This window comes from Salmo salar, chromosome 14, assembly GCF_965601325.2.
Source record: "Salmo salar chromosome 14, fSalSal1, whole genome shotgun sequence".
In the NCBI taxonomy this organism is placed as follows: Eukaryota; Metazoa; Chordata; class Actinopteri; order Salmoniformes; family Salmonidae; genus Salmo; species Salmo salar.
The window spans coordinates 12,756,785-12,773,726 of NC_138304.1; the positions used below are offsets into that span (position 1 = coordinate 12,756,785).

General features: G+C 40.3%; 10 non-coding genes across 10 annotated transcripts; all 10 read right to left on the reverse strand.

The window, feature by feature from the left end:
* Positions 1-1,994: 1,994 nt before the first annotated feature.
* Positions 1,995-2,067, reverse strand: trnav-aac (transfer RNA valine (anticodon AAC)). Its single transcript has one exon. It is a non-coding gene; the product is annotated as a tRNA-Val (tRNA).
* Positions 2,068-3,997: 1,930 nt separating this feature from the next.
* Positions 3,998-4,070, reverse strand: trnav-aac (transfer RNA valine (anticodon AAC)). Its single transcript has one exon. It is a non-coding gene; the product is annotated as a tRNA-Val (tRNA).
* A 1,930-nt stretch (positions 4,071-6,000) lies between these two features.
* trnav-cac (transfer RNA valine (anticodon CAC)) lies at positions 6,001-6,073 on the reverse strand. Its single transcript has one exon. It is a non-coding gene; the product is annotated as a tRNA-Val (tRNA).
* An 852-nt stretch (positions 6,074-6,925) lies between these two features.
* On the reverse strand, positions 6,926-6,998 carry trnav-aac (transfer RNA valine (anticodon AAC)). The gene has a single exon. It is a non-coding gene; the product is annotated as a tRNA-Val (tRNA).
* Positions 6,999-8,928: 1,930 nt separating this feature from the next.
* On the reverse strand, positions 8,929-9,001 carry trnav-aac (transfer RNA valine (anticodon AAC)). The gene has a single exon. It is a non-coding gene; the product is annotated as a tRNA-Val (tRNA).
* Positions 9,002-10,931: 1,930 nt separating this feature from the next.
* On the reverse strand, positions 10,932-11,004 carry trnav-cac (transfer RNA valine (anticodon CAC)). Its single transcript has one exon. It is a non-coding gene; the product is annotated as a tRNA-Val (tRNA).
* Positions 11,005-11,856: 852 nt separating this feature from the next.
* Positions 11,857-11,929, reverse strand: trnav-aac (transfer RNA valine (anticodon AAC)). The gene has a single exon. It is a non-coding gene; the product is annotated as a tRNA-Val (tRNA).
* Positions 11,930-13,767: 1,838 nt separating this feature from the next.
* trnav-cac (transfer RNA valine (anticodon CAC)) lies at positions 13,768-13,840 on the reverse strand. Its single transcript has one exon. It is a non-coding gene; the product is annotated as a tRNA-Val (tRNA).
* An 852-nt stretch (positions 13,841-14,692) lies between these two features.
* Positions 14,693-14,765, reverse strand: trnav-aac (transfer RNA valine (anticodon AAC)). Its single transcript has one exon. It is a non-coding gene; the product is annotated as a tRNA-Val (tRNA).
* Positions 14,766-16,603: 1,838 nt separating this feature from the next.
* Positions 16,604-16,676, reverse strand: trnav-cac (transfer RNA valine (anticodon CAC)). The gene has a single exon. It is a non-coding gene; the product is annotated as a tRNA-Val (tRNA).
* Positions 16,677-16,942: the final 266 nt, after the last annotated feature.

Genomic DNA, 16,942 nt, shown 5'->3' on the forward strand with positions numbered 1-16,942 from the left:
GTTTTACCTAGGATTATATTGCCATTTCTTTGGATATATCCATTATAATGACCCTGATAAATGAATTTGCCTGGCTCAGAGAAGCTGTCATTCTGGTCACATTCATACACATCGCACGGTGGAGGTCACCAAAAAAACGGCAACATTGATCCACAGGTTGGAGAGGCAGACAGCAAGGTTTAGACAAACCTCAACTGTTTCAAACCATATGCTAGCCTAGGGGCATTGGGAAATATTGTCTAGACCAGTGATATTTAAAGTCGGGGTCGGGGGGACTGCAGTGGGGATATATATATTCATTATTTAGGAACAAAAAATTATGAGTACAGATTATTGTACGAGACAATATAGAAACGTTTTTGAGAAAGTTAATTAGAAAAAAAGTATTTGATTGGGTAATTGAAGGTTATTTGTTGATGTAAAAAAAAATGTAACGTACCGATTTTAAAGTTGTATTTGGGGTGGGATCACAAGAAATGATTGCAAAAAAATGGGGACCCCAGAAATTCTGGAGGAAAAAATGGTGTCCCTGCTGAAAAGGTTTGAATACCATTGGTCTAGACACATTTTTCCAGGGGAGATGAAGTTTATAAATTGACTGGCTGGGCCGTGGAACAGTGGATGCGCATTTATAAATCTAATGGAACCGCTAACAGGCACTACCTGCAGAATGCTGGGATGGTGGTGCTTCAACTCCCTGCTATTAACCAATTAGCATCCAGGATCCAAACAACCTGTTTTATAACATTGCATTGCCTCTGGTTATTGAAAGACATGTCTAAGACTGGTCTATTCATGTATTCTGCAGGCCTATGTATTTGTTTCGTTTTTTTCAGTTATCACTATCTGCCTCTGGTTAATGAAAGACATGTCTAAGACTGGTCTATTCATGTATTCTGTAGGCCTATGTATTTGTTTAGTTTTTTTTCACTTATCACTATCTGCCTCTGGTTATTGAAAGACATGTCTAAGACTGGTCTATTCATGTATTCTGCAGGCCTATGTATTTGTTTCGTTTTTTTCAGTTATGACCCTGTTTCTGTCATCACTATCTGTTTTGTAAAAATTTGTTTCCGCCCGGTTTCGAACCGGGGACCTTTCGTGTGTGAGGGGAACGTGATAACCACTACACTACAGAAACTACAAGAAAAAGAGTGGAAGTCATGGAAAATGTTAGGAATGCCCACAAGTCTACCGCCCATAATATCCCAAATAGAGTACCACAGTAGGAGTCATAATACCCATAAGAACTAGCGGTCGAACAGGGAAATGGTTCCAATCGTTTTTCCACCATTCATATTCCCCACAGGGGATTTTAAAAACTATTCAAAAAGGCCTGTGTTTCTTGTTGGCTTACCCTGGCATGGTAACCGTGTAATTCTCTCTAGGTCAGGGTGACTTTTATAAAAAATGCTAATTAACTGCTAATGTGGCTATCATAAAGAACTACAAATGTATTATTTTAAGTGTTTCTAAAATCCCATATGGGAAAAATGAATGGTGGAAAAATGGTTGGAACCATTTCCCTGTTTGACCGCTAGGTTTTATGGGTATTATGACACCTCCACTGTGGGGCTTTCCCCAGTTTTATTTGACAATTTGTATCATGTTAAATATTAGCCACTATCGGGAGCCACTGTCAGTAACAGCCACATACATTTATTTTGGCATACTTTCATTCCGTTGACCTTTCTTTAATCTGTCACATCCTTGTGAATTGTTCCTGAGGGTTGCTAGCATTAGTGAATCATATTAAGCTAAAGTATTGCAATAATTTGGGACATGTAGCCTATTTGAATCATTATGGAACTCAGACCACACGTAGCAGGAATTTATTCAGAGCGCCCAAGCTAGCCACCCCAGCAGAGTGCGTTACGCGACTTAAAAGGGTAAGTCTGAATAGCAAATACTGAGAAGTGCGTAGGAAAAGCATGAATTGCTAAATTGGGATCGAGCCCTAAGTGAATAGGCTTACTGTCTAATTTGTTAAAATGTGTTTCCGCCCGGTCTCGAACCGGGGACCTTTCGCGTGTTAGGCGAACGTGAGAACCACTACACTACGGAAACTGCGTGAGTAGGATACTAAGGGTGTGACTTTGGCTGGGTGGGTTGGTGGGTGGGGCATTTATCGCTCTCAGAACCAAATGAAGTCAGAAATGACTTAGTCCATTAACTAAGCAATAAGGCTTGAGATCCCGGGAATTATCGTGTGAATAACTCCTGAATAAGGGCTGATTCACCGTAGGGATGGTTTGGCTGAGCAGCCGGCTCTTGGAAGAGTCTTGGTGGTTCCAAACTTCTTCCTTTTAAGAATGATGGAAGCCACTGTGTTCTTGGGTACCTTCAATGCTGCAGAAATGTATCGGTACCCTTCCCCACGTCTGTGCCTCGACACAATCCTCTCTCGGAGCTCTAGGGACAATTCCTTCCACCTCATGGCTTAGTTTATGCTCTGACATGCACTGTCAACTGTGGAACCTTATATAGACAGACAGGTGTGTGCCTTTTCAAATCATGACCAATCCATTGAATTTACCACAGGTGGACTCCAATCAAGTTGTAGAAACATCTCAAGGATGATCAATGGAAACAGGATGGACCTGAGCTCAATTTCCAGACTCATAGCAAAGGGTCTGAAAACGTATGTAAATAAGGTATTTTTTAAATCTTTTTTTATGAATTAAAAATGATATGTTATCGCTTTGTCATTATGGGGTATTGTGTGTAGATAGATTTTATTTGACTTAATCCGTTTTCAGAATAAGGCTGTAACGTAACAAAATGTGGAAAAAAGTAAGGGGTCTGAATATTTTCCGAATGCACTGTAGCTATGCAGGCTAGCTACTTTTCCTTTGCTAGCCAGCCAACTAAATCTATCACACAATCACATCAAGCAGCTGAAATGACAGAAAACTGTCTGCACTTTTGTTTGTTTTACCTAGGATTATATTGCCATTTCTTTGGATATATCCATTATAATGACCCTGATAAATTAATTTGCCTGGCTCAGAGAAGCTGTCATTCTGGTCACATTCATACACATCGCACGGTGGAGGTCATCAAAAAAACAGCAACATTGATCCACAGGTTGGAGAGGCAGACAGCAAGGTTTAGACAAACCTCAACTGTTTCAAACCATATGCTAGCCTAGGGGCATTGGGAAATATTGTCTAGACCAGTGATATTTAAAGTCGGGGTCGGGGGACTGCAGTGGGGATATATATATTTATTATTTAGGAACAAAAAATTACGAGTACAGATTATTGTACGAGACAATATAGAAACGTTTTTGAGAAAGTTAATTAGAAAAAAAGTATTTGATTGGGTAATTGAAGGTTATTTGTTGATGTAAAAAAAAATGTAACATACCGATTTTAAAGTTGTATTTGGGGTGGGATCACAAGAAATGATTGCAAAAAAATGGGGACCCCAGAAATTCTGGAGGAAAAAATGGTGTCCCTGCTGAAAAGGTTTGAATACCATTGGTCTAGACACATTTTTCCAGGGGAGATGAAGTTTATAAATTGACTGGCTGGGCCGTGGGACAGTGGATGCGCATTTATAAATCTAATGGAACCGCTAACAGGCACTACCCGCAGAATGCTGGGATGGTGGTGCTTCAACTCCCTGCTATTAACCAATTAGCATCCAGGATCCAAACAACCTGTTTTATAACATTGCATTGCCTCTGGTTATTGAAAGACATGTCTAAGACTGGTCTATTCATGTATTCTGCAGGCCTATGTATTTGTTTCGTTTTTTTTCAGTTATCACTATCTGCCTCTGGTTAATGAAAGACATGTCTAAGACTGATCTATTCATGTATTCTGTAGGCCTATGTATTTGTTTCGTTTTTTTCAGTTATCACTATCTGCCTCTGGTTAATGAAAGACATGTCTAAGACTGGTCTATTCATGTATTCTGCAGGCCTATGTATTTGTTTCGTTTTTTCAGTTATGACCCTGTTTCTGTCATCACTATCTGTTTTGTTAAAATTTGTTTCCGCCCGGTTTCGAACCGGGGACCTTTCGCGTGTTAGGCGAACGTGAGAACCACTACACTACGGAAACTGCGTGAGTAGGATACTAAGGGTGTGACTTTGGCTGGGTGGGTTGGTGGTTTGGGCATTTATCGCTCTCAGAACCAAATGAAGTCAGAAATGACTTAGTCCATTAACTAAGCAATAAGGCTTGAGATCCCGGGAATTATCGTGTGAATAACTCCTGAATAAGGGCTGATTCACCGTAGGGATGGTTTGGCTGAGCAGCCGGCTCTTGGAAGAGTCTTGGTGGTTCCAAACTTCTTCCTTTTAAGAATGATGGAAGCCACTGTGTTCTTGGGTACCTTCAATGCTGCAGAAATGTATCGGTACCCTTCCCCACGTCTGTGCCTCGACACAATCCTCTCTCGGAGCTCTAGGGACAATTCCTTCCACCTCATGGCTTAGTTTATGCTCTGACATGCACTGTCAACTGTGGAACCTTATATAGACAGACAGGTGTGTGCCTTTTCAAATCATGACCAATCCATTGAATTTACCACAGGTGGACTCCAATCAAGTTGTAGAAACATCTCAAGGATGATCAATGGAAACAGGATGGACCTGAGCTCAATTTCCAGACTCATAGCAAAGGGTCTGAAAACGTATGTAAATAAGGTATTTTTTAAATCTTTTTTTATGAATTAAAAATGATATGTTATCGCTTTGTCATTATGGGGTATTGTGTGTAGATAGATTTTATTTGACTTAATCCGTTTTCAGAATAAGGCTGTAACGTAACAAAATGTGGAAAAAAGTAAGGGGTCTGAATATTTTCCGAATGCACTGTAGCTATGCAGGCTAGCTACTTTTCCTTTGCTAGCCAGCCAACTAAATCTATCACACAATCACATCAAGCAGCTGAAATGACAGAAAACTGTCTGCACTTTTGTTTGTTTTACCTAGGATTATATTGCCATTTCTTTGGATATATCCATTATAATGACCCTGATAAATTAATTTGCCTGGCTCAGAGAAGCTGTCATTCTGGTCACATTCATACACATCGCACGGTGGAGGTCATCAAAAAAACAGCAACATTGATCCACAGGTTGGAGAGGCAGACAGCAAGGTTTAGACAAACCTCAACTGTTTCAAACCATATGCTAGCCTAGGGGCATTGGGAAATATTGTCTAGACCAGTGATATTTAAAGTCGGGGTCGGGGGACTGCAGTGGGGATATATATATTTATTATTTAGGAACAAAAAATTACGAGTACAGATTATTGTACGAGACAATATAGAAACGTTTTTGAGAAAGTTAATTAGAAAAAAAGTATTTGATTGGGTAATTGAAGGTTATTTGTTGATGTAAAAAAAAATGTAACATACCGATTTTAAAGTTGTATTTGGGGTGGGATCACAAGAAATGATTGCAAAAAAATGGGGACCCCAGAAATTCTGGAGGAAAAAATGGTGTCCCTGCTGAAAAGGTTTGAATACCATTGGTCTAGACACATTTTTCCAGGGGAGATGAAGTTTATAAATTGACTGGCTGGGCCGTGGGACAGTGGATGCGCATTTATAAATCTAATGGAACCGCTAACAGGCACTACCCGCAGAATGCTGGGATGGTGGTGCTTCAACTCCCTGCTATTAACCAATTAGCATCCAGGATCCAAACAACCTGTTTTATAACATTGCATTGCCTCTGGTTATTGAAAGACATGTCTAAGACTGGTCTATTCATGTATTCTGCAGGCCTATGTATTTGTTTCGTTTTTTTTCAGTTATCACTATCTGCCTCTGGTTAATGAAAGACATGTCTAAGACTGATCTATTCATGTATTCTGTAGGCCTATGTATTTGTTTCGTTTTTTTCAGTTATCACTATCTGCCTCTGGTTAATGAAAGACATGTCTAAGACTGGTCTATTCATGTATTCTGCAGGCCTATGTATTTGTTTCGTTTTTTCAGTTATGACCCTGTTTCTGTCATCACTATCTGTTTTGTTAAAATTTGTTTCCGCCCGGTTTCGAACCGGGGACCTTTCGCGTGTGAGGTGAACGTGATAACCACTACACTACGGAAACTGCGAGAGAAAGAGTGGAAGTCATGGAAAATGTTAGGAATGCCCACAAGTCTACCGCCCATAATATCCCAAATAGAGTACCACAGTAGGAGTCATAATACCCATAAGAACTAGCGGTCGAACAGGGAAATGGTTCCAATCGTTTTTCCACCATTCATATTCCCCACAGGGGATTTTAAAACTATTCAAAAAGGCCTGTGTTTCTTGTTGGCTTACCCTGGCATGGTAACCGTGTAATTCTCTCTAGGACAAGGTGACTTTTATAAAAAATGCTAATTAACTGCTAATGTGGCTATCATAAAGAACTACAAATGTATTATTTTAAGTGTTTCTAAAATCCCATATGGGAAAAATGAATGGTGGAAAAATGGTTGGAACCATTTCCCTGTTTGACCGCTAGGTTTTATGGGTATTATGACACCTCCACTGTGGGGCTTTCCCCAGTTTTATTTGACAATTTGTATCATGTTAAATATTAGCCACTATCGGGAGCCACTGTCAGTAACAGCCACATACATTTATTTTGGCATACTTTCATTCCGTTGACCTTTCTTTAATCTGTCACATCCTTGTGAATTGTTCCTGAGGGTTGCTAGCATTAGTGAATCATATTAAGCTAAAGTATTGCAATAATTTGGGACATGTAGCCTATTTGAATCATTATGGAACTCAGACCACACGTAGCAGGAATTTATTCAGAGCGCCCAAGCTAGCCACCCCAGCAGAGTGCGTTACGCGACTTAAAAGGGTAAGTCTGAATAGCAAATACTGAGAAGTGCGTAGGAAAAGCATGAATTCCTAAATTGGGATCGAGCCCTAAGTGAATTGGTGTACTATCTAATTTGTTAAAGTGTGTTTCCGCCCGGTCTCGAACCGGGGACCTTTCGCGTGTTAGGCAAACGTGATAACCGCTACACTACGGAAACTGCGTGAGTAGGATACTAAGGGTGTGACTTTGGCTGGGTGGGTGGGTGGGTGGGGCATTTATCGCTCTCAGAACCAAATGAAGTCAGAAATGACTTAGTCCATTAACTAAGCAATAAGGCTTGAGATCCCGGGAATTATCGTGTGAATAACTCCTGAATAAGGGCTGATTCACCGTAGGGATGGTTTGGCTGAGCAGCCGGCTCTTGGAAGAGTCTTGGTGGTTCCAAACTTCTTCCTTTTAAGAATGATGGAAGCCACTGTGTTCTTGGGTACCTTCAATGCTGCAGAAATGTATCGGTACCCTTCCCCACGTCTGTGCCTCGACACAATCCTCTCTCGGAGCTCTAGGGACAATTCCTTCCACCTCATGGCTTAGTTTATGCTCTGACATGCACTGTCAACTGTGGAACCTTATATAGACAGACAGGTGTGTGCCTTTTCAAATCATGACCAATCCATTGAATTTACCACAGGTGGACTCCAATCAAGTTGTAGAAACATCTCAAGGATGATCAATGGAAACAGGATGGACCTGAGCTCAATTTCCAGACTCATAGCAAAGGGTCTGAAAACGTATGTAAATAAGGTATTTTTTAAATCTTTTTTTATGAATTAAAAATGATATGTTATCGCTTTGTCATTATGGGGTATTGTGTGTAGATAGATTTTATTTGACTTAATCCGTTTTCAGAATAAGGCTGTAACGTAACAAAATGTGGAAAAAAGTAAGGGGTCTGAATATTTTCCGAATGCACTGTAGCTATGCAGGCTAGCTACTTTTCCTTTGCTAGCCAGCCAACTAAATCTATCACACAATCACATCAAGCAGCTGAAATGACAGAAAACTGTCTGCACTTTTGTTTGTTTTACCTAGGATTATATTGCCATTTCTTTGGATATATCCATTATAATGACCCTGATAAATTAATTTGCCTGGCTCAGAGAAGCTGTCATTCTGGTCACATTCATACACATCGCACGGTGGAGGTCATCAAAAAAACAGCAACATTGATCCACAGGTTGGAGAGGCAGACAGCAAGGTTTAGACAAACCTCAACTGTTTCAAACCATATGCTAGCCTAGGGGCATTGGGAAATATTGTCTAGACCAGTGATATTTAAAGTCGGGGTCGGGGGACTGCAGTGGGGATATATATATTTATTATTTAGGAACAAAAAATTACGAGTACAGATTATTGTACGAGACAATATAGAAACGTTTTTGAGAAAGTTAATTAGAAAAAAAGTATTTGATTGGGTAATTGAAGGTTATTTGTTGATGTAAAAAAAAATGTAACATACCGATTTTAAAGTTGTATTTGGGGTGGGATCACAAGAAATGATTGCAAAAAAATGGGGACCCCAGAAATTCTGGAGGAAAAAATGGTGTCCCTGCTGAAAAGGTTTGAATACCATTGGTCTAGACACATTTTTCCAGGGGAGATGAAGTTTATAAATTGACTGGCTGGGCCGTGGGACAGTGGATGCGCATTTATAAATCTAATGGAACCGCTAACAGGCACTACCCGCAGAATGCTGGGATGGTGGTGCTTCAACTCCCTGCTATTAACCAATTAGCATCCAGGATCCAAACAACCTGTTTTATAACATTGCATTGCCTCTGGTTATTGAAAGACATGTCTAAGACTGGTCTATTCATGTATTCTGCAGGCCTATGTATTTGTTTCGTTTTTTTTCAGTTATCACTATCTGCCTCTGGTTAATGAAAGACATGTCTAAGACTGATCTATTCATGTATTCTGTAGGCCTATGTATTTGTTTCGTTTTTTTCAGTTATCACTATCTGCCTCTGGTTAATGAAAGACATGTCTAAGACTGGTCTATTCATGTATTCTGCAGGCCTATGTATTTGTTTCGTTTTTTCAGTTATGACCCTGTTTCTGTCATCACTATCTGTTTTGTTAAAATTTGTTTCCGCCCGGTTTCGAACCGGGGACCTTTCGCGTGTTAGGCGAACGTGAGAACCACTACACTACGGAAACTGCGTGAGTAGGATACTAAGGGTGTGACTTTGGCTGGGTGGGTTGGTGGGTGGGGCATTTATCGCTCTCAGAACCAAATGAAGTCAGAAATGACTTAGTCCATTAACTAAGCAATAAGGCTTGAGATCCCGGGAATTATCGTGTGAATAACTCCTGAATAAGGGCTGATTCACCGTAGGGATGGTTTGGCTGAGCAGCCGGCTCTTGGAAGAGTCTTGGTGGTTCCAAACTTCTTCCTTTTAAGAATGATGGAAGCCACTGTGTTCTTGGGTACCTTCAATGCTGCAGAAATGTATCGGTACCCTTCCCCACGTCTGTGCCTCGACACAATCCTCTCTCGGAGCTCTAGGGACAATTCCTTCCACCTCATGGCTTAGTTTATGCTCTGACATGCACTGTCAACTGTGGAACCTTATATAGACAGACAGGTGTGTGCCTTTTCAAATCATGACCAATCCATTGAATTTACCACAGGTGGACTCCAATCAAGTTGTAGAAACATCTCAAGGATGATCAATGGAAACAGGATGGACCTGAGCTCAATTTCCAGACTCATAGCAAAGGGTCTGAAAACGTATGTAAATAAGGTATTTTTTAAATCTTTTTTTATGAATTAAAAATGATATGTTATCGCTTTGTCATTATGGGGTATTGTGTGTAGATAGATTTTATTTGACTTAATCCGTTTTCAGAATAAGGCTGTAACGTAACAAAATGTGGAAAAAAGTAAGGGGTCTGAATATTTTCCGAATGCACTGTAGCTATGCAGGCTAGCTACTTTTCCTTTGCTAGCCAGCCAACTAAATCTATCACACAATCACATCAAGCAGCTGAAATGACAGAAAACTGTCTGCACTTTTGTTTGTTTTACCTAGGATTATATTGCCATTTCTTTGGATATATCCATTATAATGTCCCTGATAAATTAATTTGCCTGGCTCAGAGAAGCTGTCATTCTGGTCACATTCATACACATCGCACGGTGGAGGTCATCAAAAAAACAGCAACATTGATCCACAGGTTGGAGAGGCAGACAGCAAGGTTTAGACAAACCTCAACTGTTTCAAACCATATGCTAGCCTAGGGGCATTGGGAAATATTGTCTAGACCAGTGATATTTAAAGTCGGGGTCGGGGGACTGCAGTGGGGATATATATATTTATTATTTAGGAACAAAAAATTACGAGTACAGATTATTGTACGAGACAATATAGAAACGTTTTTGAGAAAGTTAATTAGAAAAAAAGTATTTGATTGGGTAATTGAAGGTTATTTGTTGATGTAAAAAAAAATGTAACATACCGATTTTAAAGTTGTATTTGGGGTGGGATCACAAGAAATGATTGCAAAAAAATGGGGACCCCAGAAATTCTGGAGGAAAAAATGGTGTCCCTGCTGAAAAGGTTTGAATACCATTGGTCTAGACACATTTTTCCAGGGGAGATGAAGTTTATAAATTGACTGGCTGGGCCGTGGGACAGTGGATGCGCATTTATAAATCTAATGGAACCGCTAACAGGCACTACCCGCAGAATGCTGGGATGGTGGTGCTTCAACTCCCTGCTATTAACCAATTAGCATCCAGGATCCAAACAACCTGTTTTATAACATTGCATTGCCTCTGGTTATTGAAAGACATGTCTAAGACTGGTCTATTCATGTATTCTGCAGGCCTATGTATTTGTTTCGTTTTTTTTCAGTTATCACTATCTGCCTCTGGTTAATGAAAGACATGTCTAAGACTGATCTATTCATGTATTCTGTAGGCCTATGTATTTGTTTCGTTTTTTTCAGTTATCACTATCTGCCTCTGGTTAATGAAAGACATGTCTAAGACTGGTCTATTCATGTATTCTGCAGGCCTATGTATTTGTTTCGTTTTTTCAGTTATGACCCTGTTTCTGTCATCACTATCTGTTTTGTTAAAATTTGTTTCCGCCCGGTTTCGAACCGGGGACCTTTCGCGTGTGAGGTGAACGTGATAACCACTACACTACGGAAACTGCGAGAGAAAGAGTGGAAGTCATGGAAAATGTTAGGAATGCCCACAAGTCTACCGCCCATAATATCCCAAATAGAGTACCACAGTAGGAGTCATAATACCCATAAGAACTAGCGGTCGAACAGGGAAATGGTTCCAATCGTTTTTCCACCATTCATATTCCCCACAGGGGATTTTAAAACTATTCAAAAAGGCCTGTGTTTCTTGTTGGCTTACCCTGGCATGGTAACCGTGTAATTCTCTCTAGGACAAGGTGACTTTTATAAAAAATGCTAATTAACTGCTAATGTGGCTATCATAAAGAACTACAAATGTATTATTTTAAGTGTTTCTAAAATCCCATATGGGAAAAATGAATGGTGGAAAAATGGTTGGAACCATTTCCCTGTTTGACCGCTAGGTTTTATGGGTATTATGACACCTCCACTGTGGGGCTTTCCCCAGTTTTATTTGACAATTTGTATCATGTTAAATATTAGCCACTATCGGGAGCCACTGTCAGTAACAGCCACATACATTTATTTTGGCATACTTTCATTCCGTTGACCTTTCTTTAATCTGTCACATCCTTGTGAATTGTTCCTGAGGGTTGCTAGCATTAGTGAATCATATTAAGCTAAAGTATTGCAATAATTTGGGACATGTAGCCTATTTGAATCATTATGGAACTCAGACCACACGTAGCAGGAATTTATTCAGAGCGCCCAAGCTAGCCACCCCAGCAGAGTGCGTTACGCGACTTAAAAGGGTAAGTCTGAATAGCAAATACTGAGAAGTGCGTAGGAAAAGCATGAATTCCTAAATTGGGATCGAGCCCTAAGTGAATTGGTGTACTATCTAATTTGTTAAAGTGTGTTTCCGCCCGGTCTCGAACCGGGGACCTTTCGCGTGTTAGGCAAACGTGATAACCGCTACACTACGGAAACTGCGTGAGTAGGATACTAAGGGTGTGACTTTGGCTGGGTGGGTGGGTGGGTGGGGCATTTATCGCTCTCAGAACCAAATGAAGTCAGAAATGACTTAGTCCATTAACTAAGCAATAAGGCTTGAGATCCCGGGAATTATCGTGTGAATAACTCCTGAATAAGGGCTGATTCACCGTTTGGATGGTTTGGCTGAGCAGCCGGCTCTTGGAAGAGTCTTGGTGGTTCCAAACTTCTTCCTTTTAAGAATGATGGAAGCCACTGTGTTCTTGGGTACCTTCAATGCTGCAGAAATGTATCGGTACCCTTCCCCACGTCTGTGCCTCGACACAATCCTGTCTCGGAGCTCTAGGGACAATTCCTTCCACCTCATGGCTTAGTTTATGCTCTGACATGCACTGTCAACTGTGGAACCTTATATAGACAGACAGGTGTGTGCCTTTTCAAATCATGACCAATCCATTGAATTTACCACAGGTGGACTCCAATCAAGTTGTAGAAACATCTCAAGGATGATCAATGGAAACAGGATGGACCTGAGCTCAATTTCCAGACTCATAGCAAAGGGTCTGAAAATGTATGTAAATAAGGTATTTTTAAAATCTTTTTTTATGAATTAAAAATGATATGTTATCGCTTTGTCATTATGGGGTATTGTGTGTAGATAGATTTTATTTGACTTAATCCGTTTTCAGAATAAGGCTGTAACGTAACAAAATGTGGAAAAAAGTAAGGGGTCTGAATACTTTCCGAATGCACTGTAGCTATGCAGGCTAGCTACTTTTCTTTTGCTAGCCAGCCAACTAAATCTATCACACAATCACATCAAGCAGCTGAAATGACAGAAAACTGTCTGCACTTTTGTTTGTTTTACCTAGGATTATATTGCCATTTCTTTGGATATATCCATTATAATGACCCTGATAAATTAATTTGCCTGGCTCAGAGAAGCTGTCATTCTGGTCACATTCATACACATCGCACGGTGGATGTCATCAAAAAAACAGCAACATTGATCCACAGGTTGGAGAGGCAGACAGCAAGGTTTAGACAAACCTCAACTGTTTCAAACCATATGCTAGCCTAGGGGCATTGGGAAATATTGTCTAGACCAGTGATATTTAAAGTCGGGGTCGGGGGGACTGCAGTGGGGATATATATATTCATTATTTAGGAACAAAAAATGATGAGTACAGATTATTGTACGAGACAATATAGAAACGTTTTTGAGAAAGTTAATTAGAAAAAAAGTATTTGATTGGGTAATTGAAGGTTATTTGTTGATGTAAAAAACAATGTAACTTACCGATTTTAAAGTTGTATTTGGGGTGGGATCACAAGAAATGATTGCAAAAAAATGGGGACCCCAGAAATTCTGGAGGAAAAAATGGTGTCCCTGCTGAAAAGGTTTGAATACCATTGGTCTAGACACATTTTTCCAGGGGAGATGAAGTTTATAAATTGACTGGCTGGGCCGTGGGACAGTGGATGCGCATTTATAAATCTAATGGAACCGCTAACAGGCACTACCCGCAGAATGCTGGGATGGTGGTGCTTCAACTCCCTGCTATTAACCAATTAGCATCCAGGATCCAAACAACCTGTTTTATAACATTGCATTGCCTCTGGTTATTGAAAGACATGTCTAAGACTGGTCTATTCATGTATTCTGCGGGCCTATGTATTTGTTTCGTTTTTTTTCAGTTATCACTATCTGCCTCTGGTTAATGAAAGACATGTCTAAGACTGGTCTATTCATGTATTCTGCAGGCCTATGTATTTGTTTCGTTTTTTTCAGTTATGACCCTGTTTCTGTCATCACTATCTGTTTTGTTAAAATTTGTTTCCGCCCGGTTTCGAACCGGGGACCTTTCGCGTGTGAGGCGAACGTGATAACCACTACACTACGGAAACTGCAAGAAAAAGAGTGGAAGTCATGGAAAATGTTAGGAATGCCCACAAGTCTACCGCCCATAATATCCCAAATAGAGTACCACAGTAGGAGTCATAATACCCATAAGAACTAGCGGTCGAACAGGGAAATGGTTCCAATCGTTTTTCCACCATTCATATTCCCCACAGGGGATTTTAAAACTATTCAAAAAGGCCTGTGTTTCTTGTTGGCTTACCCTGGCATGGTAACCGTGTAATTCTCTCTAGGACAAGGTGACTTTTATAAAAAATGCTAATTAACTGCTAATGTGGCTATCATAAAGAACTACAAATGTATTATTTTAAGTGTTTCTAAAATCCCATATGGGAAAAATGAATGGTGGAAAAATGGTTGGAACCATTTCCCTGTTTGACCGCTAGGTTTTATGGGTATTATGACACCTCCACTGTGGGGCTTTCCCCAGTTTTATTTGACAATTTGTATCATGTTAAATATTAGCCACTATCGGGAGCCACTGTCAGTAACAGCCACATACATTTATTTTGGCATACTTTCATTCCGTTGACCTTTCTTTAATCTGTCACATCCTTGTGAATTGTTCCTGAGGGTTGCTAGCATTAGTGAATCATATTAAGCTAAAGTATTGCAATAATTTGGGACATGTAGCCTATTTGAATCATTATGGAACTCAGACCACACGTAGCAGGAATTTATTCAGAGCGCCCAAGCTAGCCACCCCAGCAGAGTGCGTTACGCGACTTAAAAGGGTAAGTCTGAATAGCAAATACTGAGAAGTGCGTAGGAAAAGCATGAATTCCTAAATTGGGATCGAGCCCTAAGTGAATTGGTGTACTATCTAATTTGTTAAAGTGTGTTTCCGCCCGGTCTCGAACCGGGGACCTTTCGCGTGTTAGGCAAACGTGATAACCGCTACACTACGGAAACTGCGTGAGTAGGATACTAAGGGTGTGACTTTGGCTGGGTGGGTGGGTGGGTGGGGCATTTATCGCTCTCAGAACCAAATGAAGTCAGAAATGACTTAGTCCATTAACTAAGCAATAAGGCTTGAGATCCCGGGAATTATCGTGTGAATAACTCCTGAATAAGGGCTGATTCACCGTTTGGATGGTTTGGCTGAGCAGCCGGCTCTTGGAAGAGTCTTGGTGGTTCCAAACTTCTTCCTTTTAAGAATGATGGAAGCCACTGTGTTCTTGGGTACCTTCAATGCTGCAGAAATGTATCGGTACCCTTCCCCACGTCTGTGCCTCGACACAATCCTGTCTCGGAGCTCTAGGGACAATTCCTTCCACCTCATGGCTTAGTTTATGCTCTGACATGCACTGTCAACTGTGGAACCTTATATAGACAGACAGGTGTGTGCCTTTTCAAATCATGACCAATCCATTGAATTTACCACAGGTGGACTCCAATCAAGTTGTAGAAACATCTCAAGGATGATCAATGGAAACAGGATGGACCTGAGCTCAATTTCCAGACTCATAGCAAAGGGTCTGAAAATGTATGTAAATAAGGTATTTTTAAAATCTTTTTTTATGAATTAAAAATGATATGTTATCGCTTTGTCATTATGGGGTATTGTGTGTAGATAGATTTTATTTGACTTAATCCGTTTTCAGAATAAGGCTGTAACGTAACAAAATGTGGAAAAAAGTAAGGGGTCTGAATACTTTCCGAATGCACTGTAGCTATGCAGGCTAGCTACTTTTCTTTTGCTAGCCAGCCAACTAAATCTATCACACAATCACATCAAGCAGCTGAAATGACAGAAAACTGTCTGCACTTTTGTTTGTTTTACCTAGGATTATATTGCCATTTCTTTGGATATATCCATTATAATGACCCTGATAAATTAATTTGCCTGGCTCAGAGAAGCTGTCATTCTGGTCACATTCATACACATCGCACGGTGGATGTCATCAAAAAAACAGCAACATTGATCCACAGGTTGGAGAGGCAGACAGCAAGGTTTAGACAAACCTCAACTGTTTCAAACCATATGCTAGCCTAGGGGCATTGGGAAATATTGTCTAGACCAGTGATATTTAAAGTCGGGGTCGGGGGGACTGCAGTGGGGATATATATATTCATTATTTAGGAACAAAAAATGATGAGTACAGATTATTGTACGAGACAATATAGAAACGTTTTTGAGAAAGTTAATTAGAAAAAAAGTATTTGATTGGGTAATTGAAGGTTATTTGTTGATGTAAAAAACAATGTAACTTACCGATTTTAAAGTTGTATTTGGGGTGGGATCACAAGAAATTATTGCAAAAAAATGGGGACCCCAGAAATTCTGGAGGAAAAAATGGTGTCCCTGCTGAAAAGGTTTGAATACCATTGGTCTAGACACATTTTTCCAGGGGAGATGAAGTTTATAAATTGACTGGCTGGGCCGTGGGACAGTGGATGCGCATTTATAAATCTAATGGAACCGCTAACAGGCACTACCCGCAGAATGCTGGGATGGTGGTGCTTCAACTCCCTGCTATTAACCAATTAGCATCCAGGATCCAAACAACCTGTTTTATAACATTGCATTGCCTCTGGTTATTGAAAGACATGTCTAAGACTGGTCTATTCATGTATTCTGCGGGCCTATGTATTTGTTTCGTTTTTTTTCAGTTATCACTATCTGCCTCTGGTTAATGAAAGACATGTCTAAGACTGGTCTATTCATGTATTCTGCAGGCCTATGTATTTGTTTCGTTTTTTTCAGTTATGACCCTGTTTCTGTCATCACTATCTGTTTTGTTAAAATTTGTTTCCGCCCGGTTTCGAACCGGGGACCTTTCGCGTGTGAGGCGAACGTGATAACCACTACACTACGGAAACTGCAAGAAAAAGAGTGGAAGTCATGGAAAATGTTAGGAATGCCCACAAGTCTACCGCCCATAATATCCCAAATAGAGTACCACAGTAGGAGTCATAATACCCATAAGAACTAGCGGTCGAACAGGGAAATGGTTCCAATCGTTTTTCCACCATTCATATTCCCCACAGGGGATTTTAAAAACTATTCAAAAAGGCCTGTGTTTCTTGTTGGCTTACCCTGGCATGGTAACCGTGTAATTCTCTCTAGGACAAGGTGACTTTTATAA